The sequence below is a fragment of the Canis aureus genome, chromosome 9 (genome assembly GCF_053574225.1).
Source record: "Canis aureus isolate CA01 chromosome 9, VMU_Caureus_v.1.0, whole genome shotgun sequence".
Lineage (NCBI taxonomy): Eukaryota > Metazoa > Chordata > Mammalia > Carnivora > Canidae > Canis > Canis aureus.
In genome coordinates, this window is record NC_135619.1 from 30,838,641 (window position 1) to 30,859,451 (window position 20,811).

At 39.3% G+C, this 20,811-nt stretch overlaps 1 long non-coding RNA gene across 2 annotated transcripts in view; it reads right to left on the reverse strand.

Moving 5' to 3' along the window:
- LOC144320577 (uncharacterized) overlaps positions 1 to 20,811 on the reverse strand; it is a 67,501-nt gene that overhangs the window by 14,254 nt on the left and 32,436 nt on the right. The window contains exons 2-3 of one of the 2 annotated variants that reach the window (XR_013386199.1): positions 14,362 to 14,441; positions 13,001 to 14,058 (exon numbers count right to left, since the gene is read on the reverse strand). The exons of the other annotated variant lie outside the window; for it this stretch is intronic. This is a non-coding gene — a long non-coding RNA (uncharacterized LOC144320577). Of the gene's footprint in view, positions 1 to 13,000; positions 14,059 to 14,361; positions 14,442 to 20,811 lie in introns of those variants that run through there. 2 annotated transcript variants of the gene reach the window in all.

A 20,811-nucleotide genomic window follows, 5' to 3' on the forward strand; every position in this document is an offset into this window, starting at 1 on the left:
CTGCTAAGAATCTCACTAGTGGAAGACTGGCATGAGGGTTAGGTAGAGGGGGGAAGCACTGACTTCCATAGTTGCTCTAGTATTTATGAGGGTAAGTATGAGGACCACAGCCCTCCACCCTCAGAACTCAGGATGGGACATGGGAGCTGGTCAGTGAACAGTCCCTGTACATGGCCAATGTCTTACCTCAAGCATGTGCCAGGGGATCTCTCTGCTTTTTGCCTTAGGACTTCCTCCAAAGTCTTTTTGGTTCACAAAGAGGTGATTCAGAGGTGTGTGTGTGTTGGGGGGGAAATTAATGCCTGAGGGGATAAACTTCAATGAACGAGGAAGAAGTTAGGGAGTGAATCACCCCGCCTCCCTGTCTTTCAGTGGGCTAATTATGAGACACATTCTCCATAGTTTCTTTGAGGGTCTGCAGTGGGAGTGAGTCCCTGATGTCCACAGCAGTAAAAAGTCTCCCTGTTTTGGCCTCTTTTTTTGCTCAGAAAGTCACCATGTTTTATTCTCTCTCCTGTTCTGTCTCCCTATCTCAGTAGCCTCACTCTTGCTCCCTGGAAACACCTCCCAGTTCAACTACCACACCCCAGTTCTTGTCTCACATTTTGCTTTTAGGGGAGCACAAGCTAAAGCTCTTCTGTGCTAGAATTTCAAGTTCCTAAAATTCATATCTGGGTAGCAGAGTACATTAGGAACCAGTTAACCTATTAAAATATCCTCACTTGGAAAACATATCCTAGGTTAGCATTAGCTGATTCTTGATAATATTGGTATTCTCAAAATTGTACATTTCACTCTCTACCTCAAGTACATTCAGGGAGGATGCAAATTTTTCCTACAAATACTACCCAAGCCCCGTGGAAAGTCCTTGACAGCAGAGCTGAGACAGTAGAGGGAAAGCAAGAGGGAACTTAACTCCTGTAAAGCTGCTGGTCTGAGACAAGGGTTAAAAGTTTCCATAGGCTTAAATACCTCCTTCTGGGAAACAGAACAAATGACAGATAACAACCGCCAGGGGAACAATGGTTGTCTGAGCAAAATAAGAAGTAACAGTTTAAAGCCTGCTTGCACAAGGTATTTCTGTTTTCCAGGGGCCCTAAAGAACATCGACCACAAAGAAAGGCATCCTGTGACTGTCTTGTGTCCAAGACTATTATTAAAAAGTAACAGTCACAAGATAATGACCATGGGACTGAAGGACACTTCCCCACTCACAGTTCCTCACCCTCTGGAAAAGCATCTTTATAAGCCTCCCAAGCTCCCTGTTCAGGGAGTGACATTCCTCTTTCTAATCAGCTCCCTTATATACAAGTTATCTCTAATAAACCCAAAATCCTTTGTCTCGTGTTCAGTGTTCATTTCTATGGCAAGACCTGGTCTTGGGGGTCTGGTAACAAAGCCAGGTAAGGCTTACAATAAGGGTGAGCAAATAACCGGAACCACTATATTTCATACAGAGCAGCTGTTATTAAAAGCAATAACGGGACCTAATTAGGTCTAGTGCAATTGAAAGTAATTGCATTTTCTGACGTAAGCACTTCAGTGTGTCTGAGTGCTTAGCCTTAGTTCTCCATGCTAACTCCCATCACTTATTTGCCCTGCTGTTAGTTAAGACCTGTTTTGCCTGAATTATTATCATTTCTGTTAGAGTTTGTATCTGACTGACTTTTGACCTGTACAACATCAGATGTCTCTGTTTCTACTTTTATCAGGAAAAAATATCCTTCCTGGTTTATATCCCAGATCTTGCAATATTCTCTCTTTGGTAGACACAAGCCTTACCACTTCATTTGAAAGCTTCCAGAATCTCATTTTGTTTCTTTTATCTTCTCTCTTAGGAGTACAATATAATAATGGCTCCAGCCTCTCCAAACTTGGAACCCCTTAGAGCCCTCCTTTTCTGATTCCCCAGGAGAGGCCCTAAGCCCCAGGCAGGCAGTGAGATTCAGACTGGTTGTTTAGATGTTCTTTGTCTTCACTGTGGTGGTTTTCCTTTTTTTCTTTAAAGATTTTATTTATTTGTTTATGAGAGACACAGAGAGGGAAGCAGAGACATAGGCAGGGAACCTGATGTGGGGCTCGATCCCAGGACCCCAGGATCACAACCGGAGCCAAAGGCAGACACTCAATCCCTGAGCCACCTAGGCACCCCACTATGGTGGTTTTCCATTAGAAATTCCTTGATCTTAAAAATAACATCCTTGTAATTCAGTTCCTAGTGCAAAGTCATGCACAGAAAAACACTTAATATAATGTGTTTGTTTTGTTTTGTTTTGTTGTTTTGTGTTTGTTTTTTTAGGGAGGAGAGGGAGAGAGAATCTTAGGCAGTCTCCACATCCAGCCCGATACAGAGCTCCATCTCACAACCCTGAGATCATGACCCTAGTGGAAATCAAGAGCCGGTCACTTAACCCACTGAGCCACCCAGGTGTCCTTTAATACAGTCTTTTATAAATAAAAGCTGAAGGGCACCTGGGTGGCTCAGTGAGTAAGCATCCAGATCTTGGTGTTGGTACTGGGAACCAGCCCCAGGTCTGGCTCTGTGCTCAGCAGGGAGTCTGATTGAAGAGTCTTTCACTCTGTCCCTCTCCCACTCTCAAGCTCTTTCTCAGTCTCTAAAATTAACAAATAAGTCTTAAAAATAAATTAAGACCGAGCCAGATTTAAATCCAGAGAACACACAAAAATTTTTTTTAATGTGACAATTTAATATAATCTAACAAGTGAACAATATTTTGCCTTGGGTTAATATTAGAAGGCTGGCTAGCAGGTTCACATAGCTATAATATACTTCTTAATACTTAGAAGCCAAAAGTAATTTAAAAACACATAAAAAGCACTAAGCTATATGAGTTGGAGAGAGGAGGGTAACAGAATCAACCATATTCCTATATAATGTTTAGTGTTCTCTATGGTATAAAAATAGTGATATAGTAATACCCTATATCCATTATCAGTGCTATTCCTTGGTGTTACACAGCTCTAAAGAGCATAAGAAGAATTATGGTACTGGATAGGAGCTAGGTCCACTGAGCAAATATTTAAGGAATATTGAACACGACTGGAATGACAGAGATTATCTAATTTGACTCCATGATTTTATACCTGTAGACTTAGAGGTAAAGAGGCTTGCTTAGGGCACCAAAGTAGTTTGTGGAACAATGAGTCTTGTGACTGCTTGGACGGTATGCTTCTAACATTCTGTGTGGATATAGAGAGTAACCTATTGATTCTTCTCAGCTGTAGGCTTATCAGGAAACCAGGAAGGATTTTTAGGGATCTAGGTAAAAGGGGGGGGGGAAATCTTCAAATGCAGACTAAAGTTTTATGAACAAAGATATTCATTATAGACTGTTTATAATAGCCAACAAATTAGAAATTATCTGAATTTCAACAATGAGGGAATTGTTAAGTAAATAGTAGGATAATGGAATAATAGGATAACACACAATGGAATACTGTGTAGACATTAGGGGTATTCTATAAAAAAAAAGTTTAATACCATGCAGGAGAAGCAGGATACTAAATTTATATTTGGTATCATCTTACTTGGGTAGACATGAATATAATGTATAAAAAAGATAGAACAAAAGCATACTGAAATGATACCTGGCTGTCATGTACCTTCAGGTGCTGAAACTGGGTGGTGATTTTTATTTTTATTTATTTTTAAAAAGATCTTATTTATTTGAGAGAGACAGTGCAGTGGACAGAGGGGGAGGGAGAAAGAGAGAATCCCAAGCAGACTCTGCACTGAGTGTGGAGGCCCATGCATAGCTTGTTCTCATGACCCTGAGATCATGACCTCAGCCAAATCAAAGAGTCTGATCCTTAACTGACTGAGCCATCCACCTGCCCCTGATTTTTAATTCTTAAAAAATTATGTTCTAAGGTTGCCTGGCTGGCTCAGCCAGGAGAACATGGGACTCTTGATCTCAGGGTTGTGAGTTCAAGCCTCATTCTGGGCTTAGAGCTTACATATAAACAAACAAATAAATAAAGTTCTCAACTTTTCATAATGACTTTTCTAACAGGAAATACTTTTAGGCAGAAACAGTATGATGATCTAAAATGTATTAATCAAAACCTATACATTTTCACATGAAAGAGAGTTTTCAATATTTTGCATCAATCTTTTGTTTGTTTGTTTGTTTGTTTTTGCATCAATCTTTGAATAAGAGAGGATGCATCTCAGGAAAAGCTACACTTTTCATCACAACAATGTGCTGCTGTGGATATTTTTGACATGCCAAATACAGAGGAAGTAACGTCAGAAAATATCAACTGGTTTTAAAGTTAATTTGCAACCCTGACAAGAAAACTAGTAAACTTTCAGATTTTTGTCTTTTTTACTCTAGGTTCAACTTTTTCCCCTTATTTCATTTATTTTAAAGATTTTATTTATTTATTTGAGAGCCGGCATGAGTGGTGGGAGAAGGGCAGAGAGGGAAGGAGAAGCAGACTACCCACTGAGCAGGGAGCCTGACCTGGGGCTCTATCCCAGGATCCTTTGATCATGACCCTGAGCCGAAGGCAGATGCTTATCCAACCGAACCACCCAGGCACCCTTCTTTCCCCATTACTTAAAATTCATTCTTAAACACCCTGATTTTATCTTGTGTGATAGAATAAAAATCATGGTCTTTGTGAGTTCAGGTCCTCTGAGAAGCAGATTCCAAGATGGGGTTAGATGCACATGAGAGGGTAATGGAAGTGATGGATGAGGAGGGGAGGGCAGAACTAGGCAGGAAGACCCTTTAGATGGAAAAAAAGGTCCAACTCCTATGGAAGCAGAGAGGAAGGAGAGGTTGGGTAGTACCGAGTCTCAGACTGCCGTACAGTTCCCAGAGAAGTTTAGGCAGGCCAACAGGGAGTCTTTGAGCCAAATTACCCATTGAAGGAGTCTGGAGTTTCACACAAATAGACACATTTGTACCTCATTGTGGGGGTGGCCTGTGGGAATTGTGACCTTGGTGCCCGTACAGTGGTACATTCAGAGGGATAGCTATTAGAGCCAGAGTCAATTATGCTCATTACAGGTGGTATTTGGCTAGCCCAAGTTCAGGGCCACGACAGTCATTAAGATACACATTACAAGGAGATGGCTGGCTGGCTGGTTCCCTAAGTCTTTGAAACACAGAATGAGTGACTTTGGCATTTTCTTATACTAAGTTATACTCTCTGCAGGTATGCTAAGAGGCAATGTCTCAAGCAACTTAGGAGTGAAGCACATCTGCATTTGTGGGCAAATAATGCATATCACTTTCTGATTCCTAACACATGAAGAAATAGTTATTGTATGCATATTTAACTTCTCCAGATGAACTTTGGCTGGGGATACTCAGCTTATCTATTCTGCTGTACTTTGGTTTTGCTAATTATCTATTTCAGGTAAATATAATGAAGATAATAATATATTGCAAATGAGATACCAATTCAGAACATTTCACAGTATTTCCTTTGGAAGTATTGGCTCAACAGATTATAATTACTGGAAAGCAGAAATGTAAAGCTGTCATACAAATTGAAGTGTTTCTACTATTTCTCTGAGGCATGTAATCAATTCAGCGGAAGCAATCAACAAAACCAGTTGTTTATTGTTATGCAGTCCAAATTGCCTACTGGTTAACTGGGTTTCTTCAGATTTAATTGACTAGCTGCTGAGCTGCTGTGATAACATACCAGCGTACCTAAATGGCTTTTAAGGTGGTAAGATTGCTGAAAGGCCACTATGGCTAATATTAATGAGTAAAACTCCTTTCAATTATTTTACACTTTGAAATAAAGACACTATTGAATTGTAAAATGGTCAACATAGCCAGTAAGTTTAGATAATACAACAGTTTATTGATTTTTGGAATTACCTTGCTATAACTGAGGAGTGACTTAAATTTTGTCTCTGGAATCTTCTTTTTCAGTGTGCCCTTGTATTACCCGGGCAGAATAAACCCTGGATGCCCTCCCTGCTCATGGTAGGAGTTCAATGACTACTACTTTTTTTTTTTTTAAACTGAAGTATAGTTGATATACAATGTGACATTAGTTTCAGGTATACAACATAGTGTATACACTGTACTTTACAACTCTATACTTTATGTTATGCTCACAAAGTGTAGCTACCATCTGTCACCATATAACGCTATTACAATACCACTGACTATACCCTGTAGGAGGTACTTTTCATCCCTATGATTTACACACTTCATAACTGGAAGCCTATACCTTCAGCTCACTCATTTTGCTCATCTCCCCCACACTTTCTGGCAACCACCAGTTTGTTCTCTTTATTTATGGGTCTGTTTCTGCTTGTTTTGTTTGTTCATTTGTTTTCTCTTTTAGATTCAACATATAATTCAAATCATATGGTATTTGTTTTTCCTCTGTCTGATTTATTTTACTGAGCATAATACCCTCTAAGTCCATCTCTGTTGTTACGAAGGAAAAGATCTTATTCTTTTTATGGCCGAGTAATACCCCATTGTGTGTGTGTGTGTATATATTCCACATTTTCTTTATCATTCATCTATGTAGGTCAGTATTTGGTTTGCTTCCATGTCTTGGTTATTGTAAATAATGCTGTAACAAACATAGGAGTGCACATATATTTTTGAATTAATGTTTTTGTTTTCTTTGCTAAATACCCAGTAGTGGAATTACTGAATCATATGGGATTTCTATTTTTCATTTTTTGAGGAAACGCCATACTGTTTTCCATAGTGGCTGCACCAAATTACATTCCCATCAACAGTGTGTGAGACAAGGCAGGAAACAACAAATGTTGGAGAGGATGCGGAGAAAAGGGAACCCTCCTGCACTGTTGGTGGGAATGTGAACTGGTGCAGCCACTCTGGAAAACTGTGTGGAGGTTCCTCAAACAGTTAAAAATATACCTGCCCTACGACCCAGCAATTGCACTGTTGGGGATTTACCCCAAAGATACAAATGCAATGAAACGCCGGGACACCTGCACCCCGATGTTTATAGCAGCAATGGCCACAATAGCCAAACTGTGGAAGGAGCCTCGGTGTCCAACGAAAGGATGAATGGATAAAGATGTGGTTTATGTATACAATGGAATATTACTCAGCCATTAGAAATGACAAATACCCTCCATTTGCTTCAACGTGGATGGAACTGGAGGGTATTATGCTGAGTGAAGTAAGTCAGTCGGAGAAGGACAAACATTATATGTTCTCATTCATTTGGGGAATATAAATAATAGTGAAAGGGAATATAAGGGAAGGGAGAAGAAATGTGTGGGAAATATCAGAAAGGGAGACAGAACATAAAGACTCCTAACTCTGGGAAACGAACTAGGGGTGGTGGAAGGGGAGGAGGGCGGGGGGTGGGAGTGAATGGGTGACGGCACTGGGGGTTATTCTGTATGTTAGTAAATTGAACACCAATAAAAAATAAATTAAAAAAAAAAACAGTGTGTGAGAGTTCCTTTTTTTTCCACATCCTCATCAACATTTGTAGTTTCTTGTGTTTTTGATACTAGCCATTCTATCTGGTATAAGGTGATTATCTCATTGTGGTTTTGATTTGCATTACTTTGATGATTAGTGATGTTGAGCATCTTTTCATGAGTCTGTTGGCCTTCTGCATGTCTTCTTTGGAGAAATGTCTATTCAGGTCCTCTGTCCATTTTTAATTGAATTATTTGGGGGTTTTTTGGTGTTGATTTGTATAAGTTCCTTTTTTTTTTTTTAAGATTTTAAAAATTTATTCATGAGAGACACAGAGAGAGGCAGAGGGAGAAGCAGGCTCTTCACACGGAGCCCGATGCGGGACTTGATTCCAGAACCCCGGGATCACACCCTGAGCCAAAGACAGACACTAAACCGCTGAGCCACCAGGGAGTCCTGTAAAAGTTTTTTATGTATTTTGGATATTAACCTCTGGTTGGATATATGATTTGCAAATATCATCTCCCATTTAGTAGGTTGCCTTTTTGTTTTGTTGATAGTTTCTTTTGTTACGCGAACACCTTTTATTTTGGTATAGTCTCGACAGTTTATTTTTGCTTTTGTTTCCTTTGCCTGAGGAGACATACTTAGCTAAGTATTGTTAAGGTTGATGTCAAAGAGATTACTGCCTATGTTTTATCCAGGACTTTTATGGTTTCAGGTCTCACATCTAGGTCTTTAATCCATTCTGAGTGTATTTTTGTGTATGGTGTCAGAAAGTGGTCCATTTAAAAAAAAACTATTGTAGTAAGAACACTTAACATGAGATCTACTCTCTTAAAATTTTAAGTGTACAGGGATGCCTGGGTGGCTTAGTGGTTGAGCATCTGCCTTTGGCTCAGGGTGTGATCCCGGGTTCATGGGATCAAGACCTACATCAGGCTACCCGCCAGAAGCCTGCTTCTCCTTCTGTCTGTCTCTGCCTCTCTCTCTGTCTCTCTCATGAATAAATAAATAAAATCTTAAAAAAAAATTTAGTGTACAACACATTATCAATGACTGTAGGCACAATGTTGTACAGCAGATCTCTAGAGCTTATTCATTTTGCTTAACTGCAACTTTATTCCTGTTGATTAGTAATTCCCAGTCCCTGGCAACCACTATTCTACTCTTTGAAACTATGAATTTGACTATTTTAGACAACTAATATAAGTGAAATCATGCAGTCTTTGTCTTCCATGATTGGTTTGTTTTACTTAGCATGTTGTCCTCTAGGTTCATCCATGTCGTTGCATATTGCAGATTTCCTTCTGAATGATATTCCATTGTATGTATATACCACATTTTCTTTATACTTTCATCGGCTGAATGCCATTTAGGTTGTTTCTACTCTTTGTGAATAGTGTAGCAATGAACATGGAAGTGCAGTATCTCTTCAAGATCCTGATTTCAATTCTTTTGAATAAATATCCAGAAGTGAGGAATCTTCATACTGTTTTGCATAGTGGCTGCACCATTTTTCAGTTTTCCCAACACCATTTGTTGAAAAACTGTCCTTTCCCCATTGTGTATTCTTGGCACTCTTGTTGAAGATCAGTTAATTGCACATGCATGGATTTATTTCTGGGCTCACTATTCTGTCCCATTGATCTCCATGTCTCTCCTTAGGCCAGTACCATGTTGTTGTGGTAACAATTGCTTTGTAATATATTTCGAAATCAAGAAGTATGATACCTCTGGTTTTATTCTTCTTTCTCAAGACTGATTTGCCCATTCATGGTCTTTCGTGGTTCCATGTGAATTGTAGAATTATTTTTTTTCTATTTATGTAAAAAATTCCAATGGGGTTGTGATGGGAGTGCATTGAATCTGTAGATCATTTTGGATAGCTTTGATATTTTAACAATATTAAGTCTTCCAAACAATGAATACAGGATGTCTTCTCATTTGTGTCTTCTTTGATTTTTTCCATCAATGCTTTGTAGTTTCAGCACACGAGTCTTTTACCTCCTTGGTTAAACTTATTCCTTAGTATCTTATTCTTTTTGGTGCTATTATAAATTGAATTCTTTCAGTGTCCTTTTCAGATTGTTTATTTTATGTATAGAAACACAAGTGAATTTTGTATGTTGATTTTTGTATACTGCAGCATTACTGAGTTTATTAGTTCTAAGTTTTCTTGTGGAGTCTATAGTGTTTTCTATGTTTAATAAGATCATGTCATCTGCAAAAAGAGATGATTTTATTTCTTCCTTTCTAATTTGGATGTCTTTTTATACTTTTTCTTGCCTAATTGCTCTGGCTAGGACTTCCAATATACTATGTTGAATGAAAGTGGCAAAAGTGGGCATCCTTGCCTTGTTCCTGATGTTAGAGGTAAAGTTTTCAGTTTTTTACCACTGAGTATGCTGTTAGCTATAGGCTTTTAATATTTGGCTTTATTTCAATGACTGTATTTCTTGAAGAGAAAGAATGGAATAGACACTTTCAGTCTGTGATTCATTCTCAAAGTGTGGTTCCTAGACCTAGCAGCAACAGCATGCACCCAGGAACTTGTTAGAAGTACAAATCCTCTCAGGCTCACCCCAGACCTACTGAATCTGAAACTTTGGGAGTACAGCCAGCAGTCTGCATTCCAACAAATCATCCAGATGATTTTGATGCATGCTAGGAAGAAGTCTGGCTATCAGCATTTCCCATGTATATTTTTCAGAATGTGGCATATTAACAAGTGTTATGTAACAGAAGAGTTTTTTATTTTGAATACATTTGGGAACTTCTGAGCTAAAAAAAGCTAAATAGAACTCATGGACCATGCTCACAGAGGTCCCCTATGGGTCATTTCTCCTGATCCGTCACTAGTTACAGGAACCTGCTTATGTCCCACAAATAGCACATTTCATGTCCTTTCTCCAAAGAATCTAGTTTCTCATCCCTCTCAGCCATTCAGAGATAGTTCTCCTTCTATCATTCCAAAGTCCACCTTTCTTTTATCTACCCCAGTATGACTGACAGTGGGGAAACAGTGTAGTCTGCTGCCCCACTCACTCTACTGCAGGGTAATCACAGTAATTAATGAGCAACATATTAACCAAAGAGTAGGTTGTTCAGTCCTAAGTAACTACTCTTTTGGGACACAGTGAAATATATATTTAGAAAAAAGACATTTTTCTGCAAGGACACAGTCTTGCTAAAGACATAGCCAATTCCTATTTCTAAACTGAATGAAACATCTCCGTCTGAGGCATCTATATTTGTGCTATTTCAGTGGTTCAGTCCTCCCAAAATTAATGTGGAGTTATTTGCTTTACATTTCTCTGCAATGCAAAACCTAGCAAAGGCCTGCCCACAGAATAGATTCCAGTTTCCATTTTAAAATGCAGAAATTGGTTATGGGCCCCCAGATAGCAGCTTTTTCTTTTCAGCAACTTAGAATTCAAACTCTACCTCCAGCAACAGGAAGAAACTTCAGGCAGCTTAAATATACTGGTGTGTGCCTGATATAGGACTTATATGAGAGAGTCTAAATTACCTTTTCACTTAAGAAAAAAAATGAATATACTCCAAAGCTTTCAAATTTTAGTTTAGTTTCCCCGTCAGTTCGACACTATAAGCCAAAGAGCAGGAGGAGAACATGCAGAAAAAAGGATTATTCGACTCTAAAAAAACAATACTGTGTATCTTGTCTGCCTTTACTTGGATCAAGATATATCCCTATACAATAAAGTACAAACCTCTAATGGCTGCGTAGGAAAGAAGCCTTCCAAAGCACAGACCCTACAGAAAGTGGATAAAATCTGGGTGAGAAAGAACTTGGAAGTTAACTTAAGCATGATTTAAACCGTCTTAAAGGAAAACACCAAATTATGCAAAGTTGCTTGTGCCCTGTCATAATGAGAACAATTCAGTTCCAAAGGAGAAGGGGCATTGATTTAAGGATTGTTGGCATGGGGAACAATAGATGACGTGTCATCCCTTTATATCCTATAATAAGTGCGTGTCATCCCAGTCTTTCCTCCAGTTCCTCTGACTCAAATTCATGCATTGTTAAAAACTTATTAAAATGAACTGAATCAGAGCACTGCAGACAACAAAAATAGAGACAGTTTTTGACGCCAAGCCAAATAATTTTGGCTCTTCTTCCCAACGTTCATGTAAACAAACTGTCAGACACCCATACATGCGAATGGAAAATTATTCACAAAGCAGGCCAATCACTGAGGTTCTCAGAACAGTTCTAACAGCAGGGAATTAACTCACTGACATGTTGTCTGTGGAGGGCTGTTCCTTTCCTTAGTGTCATGTCATATTAACAGGTATTTCATTTTATGTTGTCCACCATGGAACACAAAACTCTCATGTAAATTATAGTAATTAAAACCCAGGTCTTTCTAAGCAGAAACAATAAGCCTTTTCCTCATGTGCTGCTGCTTCTTTCTCCATGTGGAAAGGAGATGCAGAATAATTGTCCCAAAAGTTTGGAGGTCAGATCTTAGGAAATAATAATCAATAAAGCAATCACAATTATCACATGATTTCCCTCATTTGTGGAAAATAAGAAATAGTGAAAGGGACCAATAGGGAAGAGGAGGAAACTGAGTGGGGAAAAATTGGAGAGGAAGACTCCTGACTCTGGGAAACAAAGGGTTGCAGAAGGGGAGATGGGATAACTGTGTGATAGGCATTAAGGATGGCACACGATGAGATGAGCACTAGGTGTTTTACTATATGTTGGCAAATTGAATTTCAATAACAAAAACATACTTGGTAAAGCAGTCACATCTATTAAAAAGATGGTAAAGGGGAAGAAAAGGGGGTGTAGAGCACCAAAAATTCATACAGGAGCTAGAAGAAACTGAATCTAGGGAGATGACCACATTAAAAACATAACTGGATTTTAAAAGTGCTCAATAAATACATGCTAAAGGTTTTGTCACAATTGGGTAACAGTTATAGATTGTAATGGATCCATGAAACAAAAAGTTTTAGTTGTAGTAGAGATTGCCAAATACTCTCCAACATCTGTCCTCCCATCTTTTATAGCATAGGATTTGTAGCTGACTACGTGGCCCACTAGTTTGTCTACATAGCCCAGGCCCTAGAAGCCAGCTGTGACCTAGAGGGATGCACACAGGGGGATGCGGGCAGAAGTGGCACATGCATCTCCCTGGCTGCCCCTGAAGAGAAGAAGCATGCCCTCCACTTCCCTTCTGTCCACAGGTTGAAATGTGGATGAAGATGTAGGTACAGCTGAGGGCAAACCTTAATGATGAGGACCCATAAGACAGAATCCAGGGTCCTGAGACCATGGTGTTGTCAAAGCAGCTCCTGACCACTCACATATAATTAGAGAAATAAACTATCTTGTTTAAGTAATACTGTTTAGATTACCTGTCATAAAAGCTGAATGTATATTCTATTGATGCAAGGTATGTTTGTTTAAAATGAAGGATGTAGAATTCTAATCCTCTACAATGAAGCTTGGTAAAATGACAGCCCCAGGCCAAATCTGGCCTGCTGCTTGTTTTTGTAAACAACATTTTACTGAAATACAGCCATGTTCATTCATGTCTATATTGTCTCTGGCTGTTTCCATACTATAATATCAAAACTGAGGAGTTGTGACAGAGACTGTATGGCCTACAAAGCCTAAAATATGTATTGTCTGGCCCATAACAGGAAAAATGTCCATGCTATCGAGGGAAAGAAAAAGAAAACCTAGTCATCCAGTACAAGTCAGGAAAGAGGGAGAAACAATAGAAAATCGAGAAAAAGAAAATTTAAAATAGAAAGTTAGGAATATAACTAAATGTTGTGGTGGTTCAAATTAATGTGAGTGGGCTGAAGTCCTCCACTAAACATGTTGACACTCATCAGGTAAGACAATGAGTCACATCCGGAGTTGTCAGGAAATCTGGGGCATTTGGATAAATTAGATGATTAATTAGAGAAGCAACAACAGAAGGGATTTGTTGTAGGTAGAATTTTCCTAGGAGAAGAGGAACTTTACTTTCAAGAAATTCTGTGTGAAAAATTCCAGGTAGCTATTAGTAAGCTAACTCAGAGAATCAGTAATCATTTCAGCTGAAGAGAAAAAGACAGGGAGAACAGGCAGTCTTGCTTCTCCAGTGATCTAATGGCCCTTGGTGAAATAGTCTCAGGGAAGAGTGGCTATCAGAGAGGTAGAAGGGACACAAAAGCCAGTTCCTCCAAAAACACAAGCCAAGTCAACTGATGGAATTAAGGGCTTGGAAATCATCTAATTAGCATATACTATCTGCCAAATTTATTCCTTTACATTTAATAAAAGAAATGTATACTTAAGTATCCTAAAGAGCTCTTAACCACTGGAGAAATGCTGAGAAGGAGCCATGATTCTAGTTATGGGTAAAGGACAAACTCGCATCCTCTGGGGGTTACCCAAGGGCGAAAATGGTAAGGAAACCTGTCTTTGAGCTTCTCTGGGCTTCTGTGTGTTTGTCTTGCCAGGAGGAGCATGCTAGCATTCTTGTCATTGACTGCGGCCTTGGTCACGCCTCTTTCAGGGAGCACTTGACTGGACTTCCTCCTAATGCAGCCACCTGCTATGATGTCATCTCCCCGGCTTCAACCATTTCCACCAGAAAAGATTACACAATTGCCCAATTACCTACAGAACCAAATAAGGAGATGCTGACATGAATGGAGCAGCTGCTAGGGCAGGCATGGGGAGGGGGAATGGGGATGTAGGGAGGGCACCCTGACTCTCCTCTCATGCCTCCTTAGAACTAGGAGTCTCCAAATTTGTGATTCAGTAACACTTTAAATCCAGTGTCAGAAAATCATTCATTCATTCATTCATTCATTCATTCAATCCAGTGTCAGGGTGAATTTTTCTGGGATGCTAGAGGTTATAATTTGAAGAACTACTCTTATTATTAGTTCAGTTCAATAAGTATATCCTAAATGTTACCTGTATGTGAGGTATTATGTTAAGTATCAAGGATGCCAAGATGGATTAAAATATGTCCCCTGCCTTTGATGAACTTATACCTAATGGAGAGAAAAAAATTCAAGAATAAAACTCCCTCCATTCTCCTTCCACCACTTTCCCCTAATGCACAAATATAGACATATATGCACAAGTGTGCCAACTATTGGTCCCACATTTAGTTCTATAACTATTACAGTACTTAGGTTGGAGTGGACCCCAGAAACCATGGGTCCCTTCCGGTTTCCAAAATCAGTTGTTTTTGGAAGCAAGGGGACAGAAAATATGGATTTTGTGTTGTTTATAAGCTAAATCTGTTTTGCTGGTATTTTAGCATTACTTAAAAAGGGAAAAATTTGTCTGGTTTAAAAAAATAAAATTGGGGCACTAGGGTAGGCTCAGTCAGTTCAGCCTCTGACTTTTGCTCAGGCCATGATATCAGGGTCCTGGGATCAAACCTCTCAGTGCATCCCAGTTCCTGGCTCACTTGGGAGTCTGCTTGTCCCTCTGCCCTTCCCCCACCCCTGCTTGTACTCTCTCTCACTCTCTCAAATCCCTTAAAGTCCCTTAAAGTCAGTATTTAATTTGTGCTATTTTTCTTGAAACTGGTTCTAACATTTTCTGGCACCCAACACATACTGCTTGAGTAATATACTAATGAAAAATCACATTTCAGTATGGAAGGGACTTGAACTCATTTTCAAGTGTTTTAGAGTTTTTGTTCATTTGTTTCTAGATTACTAATGGCTTTCTGAAAAAACAAAACAAAACAAAACAAAAAAACCCTAAAAAAAGCTCTCCCCTTTCCCCCTGCAAAAAAACTCCTCTACTTTCAAACTTTCAGTGAAAGGAAGGAAGGTTAATCAAGAAGATTTGGGACAAATTTTCCTGTCTTAGAGGTGCAATTTTGAGTTTCATTGACCACTTTCAGAGTTCTATTTGGCCCACAACCAATGTGTTTTATGCATAGCAGAACTAAGTGAAAGTCATTCAAGTTATGATGGTTGTCCCTCTGCTGACAACTGTCAAATTTGTCATCAAAGGGTTGCATGTTGTAGGATGACCTTGGGCAAAATTACCAAGGAAGTACAGGTTATCTTTGACCCCTCTCACTTTTTCTTTCCAGTCCTTCTGCCCTTTTCCTAGTTAACCTTCACCCTTCCTTAATATGACCAGTCTTCCCATGACTGACTGACAGCCCCAACCCCATTATATCTCATCAACCCCAGACTGGTTTTCACTGCCACTTGTTCCTAACAAAATCCTGTTTTTTATGTCATATTTCCTTAAAGCCCATTCTCCTCCAAACATTCCTGGAGCCAATCTGCTCAGGTAGAGTGAGTCAATGTATTTGTCCCTGTTAAATGTCTTAAAGCATTGCATTGGCAGCTTCACTGAATTTAGTTTGAGCTTATACCCTCGGATTTGATCAAAGGTCAGAATAATAAGTGACTATGGGAGAATGATCTTGCATCTTTTCCTAGATTACTGTTGAAAAAAAAGAGTTCATTTTTCCATTTCCTAAACACAAGGGTCTTTTTTTAAAATTTAGTATCAGAAAAATGTCTCTCTCCTGAAAAACCGGTGTCTTTTAACAGGCCATAATCAAATAATGAATCGTAATAAAAAATTCATTTGACTAGTTTCAGGAAACTTGGAGCTCAATCAATGTGTAAGCATAGTCTGGATTTGTGGCATATTTATTCCTTTCTGTGGTCTCTATACTAATGGTCTTAGGAGAAATGTCTCTTTTATTATGTGCCACCTCATGTTTTCCTAGAAGTAAACAAAATATAAAATTGATCATAAAATGTTATTCCTCCCAGAAGCAGATTTGCAATTTCCCAGAATCACATAGCAGCAAATGACTTAACAAAAGCAGTGGTTGTTATGATAACTGGGGACATAACATGGCCTTGGAGATTATTTTGGGATGGTGGTTTTTGGTGTCCCCCAAATTACAGTCCCAGGGTACTGCCTTAACAGGCCCACTCTCAGGCCTGGCCCAGGTAGATCCTGTCTGTTTTGCCTGTGTCCGGTAGGGAAAGTTTGGTGAAAGCCTCCTGGGAGCTCAGATGGTTGGCTTGAAAGAGCTATTCAAGATCAATGTAGAAAGCATGTCAATTTATAATCTAGTCTAGTCTAGAAGGTTAAACAGGAAGACCCTGGGAGGGGGTGCAGAGGGACAGGGGGCTTATCAACAAACTCTTCTGATATAAATATTCAAACCTAGTTTTCATTGGTCACAGTGCTATTTTTGTGTCTGAAATGATGCCCTGTGGGAAAAAAATCAGGGCAACTAGGGCATGGCTGTGAACACCTGGGACTTTATAACAGTTCTAGTTCTAAGTAAAGGTTCTGTTTCTTTTATTCATCCACCTACCCCCCAACCTAATTCCAAGCTAGTTCCCACTTAACTCAGAAGAAAACCTTCATTTAAAAAGCACCTTCACTGTGGATCTCCTTTACATGATGTAAAATGATCTCTTTTAGAATTTAATTCTGCACAGCTGGACAAGCAAGGGGGCGACGCAGGTTGCCACAGAAACTGCTGTTGGTGCTAGGAGTCTTTATACTTTGCTCCTAAAAATAAGATGTAAAATGTACTGAGGGTGTGATTAGTGCAGCACAGAAGGGAATTTCTAAAAGGAGAGCCAAGCCTCCCACCCCCACAGGCACGGGGGTGTTCTTCATAGCTGGAGGACAGGACAGAAATCCAGGAGCAGATGCTTAACATGGCTCCTCCCTCAAAAGGTGCAGGGAAAGACAAATGGGAAAAAGTGGCTTTTGAAGAAGAACACAGTCTTGAATCAAGCATAATTCACAGGAATTTCAAGTTTGGGATGTCCTAAAATCACCCAGGGAGGAAATACTGTTCTTCCTAACCTACAAAAAAGCTATAGAAACTTGGCCAAGAATCTGGATCAGAACATTGTAGCCTGGTGTCTTGCCCAGTGCAAGATGCCGTCTTGCTCCACTTTTGTCAGGTGGTCCTCCAGTCAGTTGGGACATGTTCAGTAACCTTTATTTCCTTAGGAAACATCTAAAAGCTGGGCCTCTCTGTCTAAATATTGTTGGAATCTGCCTTTCTGTAATGTGCACTCACTTGCTTTTGTTTACCTTCTGGAGCAACCAAAGAAAATCAATTGCCACATTATTTTTTTGGTCTTAGTATGATAATACTTCACTTACTACCAAAGTGGAACAATTAACACAAATGTCCACCACATAGCTCAGCAAGGCTCAGCAAACTGAAAAATCAGTCCATTTCACAGATCTCTGGCTTCAGTGCAGAATGACATGCCATTAAAACTGCATCATTTCATGATTACATGCAGAGAATATGTATGTACTCTCCAGCATATTCAGCATCTACCATATGCCAGGCATTGTGCTAAGCGCATACATTATTTCATTTTATCCAGTTACATGAGGTAACTAGTTTATTATTCCCATCATATAGAGGAAATTCAGTTCAGTCTGAATGGCAGCATCCTCATGGGTGTGTGCACACAGTAGAGTAGCAAGGGCATAGACTCTAAAGTCAGAGGGGGTTGAGCTCATTGAACACCAGTTCCTCGACTTGCTAAATTTGTGATCTTGGATAAGTTATATAACCTGTTTAAGCTGCAGGTTTCTAAAAACTGGGTTAATAAAATGTCGTGAGTTAGTAAAAGTAAAGAGAAGTACATGCTTAAAATGTCAAATGTAAAGTGGGTGCTCTCAATAAACCCCAATTCTCCTTCCCTTCCCTTTCAGTCCTAGAGGACCTCACCGCCATTATTGTATGCCAGAGCTGTCAATCAAAAGTCACCTTAGATCCATGTGCAATCAAACCTGGAGAAGCTATCTGTATAGATATTGAACAGTCTGAGCAAATGAACCATTAAATGACTAAATCCTTTGCAAACAGAATATAGTGAAATGATATAAGCTGTTAACATAGAACAATTTACCTCCTTCAAGGAGGTAATATGGAAATCTCACTGACTGTTAAAATGGAAGGAAAAAAAAATAAAATGGGAGGTTGCAAATATAATCTTTAGTTGATCAGCTATATGCCCAGAAAGAGAGAATGAATGTAAAAAGATAATCAGGACTCTCCATCATGACACCGTATAAGATAGTCACATTTTTATCCCCATTGTGCATATTTAAAAAACAAACAAACAAACAACAACAACCCTGAAGCATAGAGAGGTTACGTAACTTGTCCAGGTAAACTAAGCAAACAATGATGGGGCCAGGATTTCAGTTCCAGGTAGTATGGCTCCAAAGGGCTTGCTCTTACTGACCCTTCTGTCCTCTCGGAGTCTACTGTATTTTTTGGTCATTTACTTTTTTTCTCTTCACTGTGCTATATAAGCTCCTCATGGACAAGATCTCATTCATTTTAAAATTTCCTGCAAGGTAGCTTTGCATATAAAGGGTGTGTCATTTCTTAGTTGCAAAGGACAGAGTTGCACACTCTAGCTAGTGTAAGTAGAAAATAAAGGAAGCAAATGATTTTAGTAGCACACATACCGAGGACCATAGCATCAGGGTGAAGGTTATAGAGACTGCAGGAATGTGCAAATTCTACCATCCTGTGGGGTTACCAGATGAAGGCAACACCACAGCTCACTGCTGCCCCCCAGAACACACTAGCTTGTAGCTGAACCTGGGTTCTGGCTGCCTCTGGGTGCCCACATCTTTGCAGTCACATTCCCCAGAATGAATTTGTATAGTACTAGCTTAGGCAAGGCACCAGTTTCTGAACTGAGGTGTTACATGTTTCTGATTGGGGTGGCCTCCATCACTCTGGGGTGGCCTCTATCACTCTCACATGCTGGTGTCTGGCTGCATGGAAGGTGGGAAATAGTTTCTGTCTTCCGTAATGAGAAGGACAGGACTCAAGAGATGGAGAATTTCCCAACATAGGAAGGCTGCTCCAAGGAGTAGGGCAGCCAAAAATACATTAAGTGTCTACCCCATCTGGGCTTGAATAAGGTGTTTTTTTCCCTTCTAACTTTCCTAAATCTTTTTTGCCTGAGAAGTAGATTGTCTGAAATATTGAGATGACTTTCCAGTGGCTGATTAAGAAGAAATGTTTAGAGTTCAGAGAAACCTCAGAAGTTTCCAATTCTATAGTTTTTTTGGCATTGATTTAGTAGGACACAGATAAAGGTAACCTAGCCCATTTAGCTGCTATAAGGGGTAATTAGCAACCTAAATGGTGCCAGAATCTTTAAATGGACTCCAATCTCTCCTCTATCCTCCTCACCTCACTTTAAAAAAAAAAAAAAGGCAGTTATGTTTTTCTTCCTGTTCATCTAGAGCCTATTGATTCCTATCTACTGATTATAAAGTTTCACTATTTTTGTTGATGTTTTACTGATTTATAAATTCATATCAGAGAGAAAATATATGTGAATGAAGGAACACTGAGTTAGCATAATAAAAAAGGTCTTTGAAAACATTAGGTATTTAAAATAGTAATTATTGTTATGCACAATACCATATTATCAAAGTATAATAAAATGAGATTTATTAACCAAATGCATTCTAATAATCTGCTATTTTGACTAGAAATTTGGAGATATAGCAAAATTCTAGAACTATGACTGCTTTAGTTTGGATTCCCCAATTGTACACAATGACTTAAGTACAGGTAGTTGATTTGATCAGAGTGAAGAAATGAGACAAAGAAGGGAGGGCAGCCAACAAAGGACATGTTATCAACCCAGCTATCAATGTGGGAGGCTGAGCTAGAGGAACTTGAGGAACCAGCTTAGATCTCACTCATACCTCAGAGTTATCCTACCTAAGAAGGTGAGGGAGTGCTTGGGGGCTGCTCTCAGGCAGTGCGCATTTTCCTGCCTGCTGACCATCACAAAGTGATGACAGTAAAGTTGCATCTGGGTGGTTCTTGTAGCAAGAGTTCTTGTCCTCAGGTAAAGAAATGGAGGTGCTAGCAGTTGGAAATCATGCTAGAGTAACTTGGTGAGTTTGGGGACTGTGGGCAGGACACCAAGAATGTCTGCCACCATGATTCCTAACTGAACTCTTAAAACTCGACTTACATAAGATGTTGACCTAGTAGTTAATCTATCTGTTAGGAGAAATATGTTTTCTATTAGGACAAATGTTTTCTAAAGTTTCTATGATATTCTCCAGTTTCCTCATCTGTTTAAACCCTGCGGCCCCAGAGTTAATGCTTGCTTGTTGTTAATAGTATGATATAAATGGAATGTTTAATGCTTCTGCTATGAAGGGAAACTTAAGTTCTAGGATATTATTTGTAGTATATGGTATCAAAATACCTGATTTCTTGGTAGGATCTTTTGGGATGTTATTATGACTCTATTCCAGTACATTTTATTGCAATAATTTCCTAAGCCATGGGTAAGAAAAGATGCTTGTTACAGATTTATAGAGAAAGTGGAGACTGGG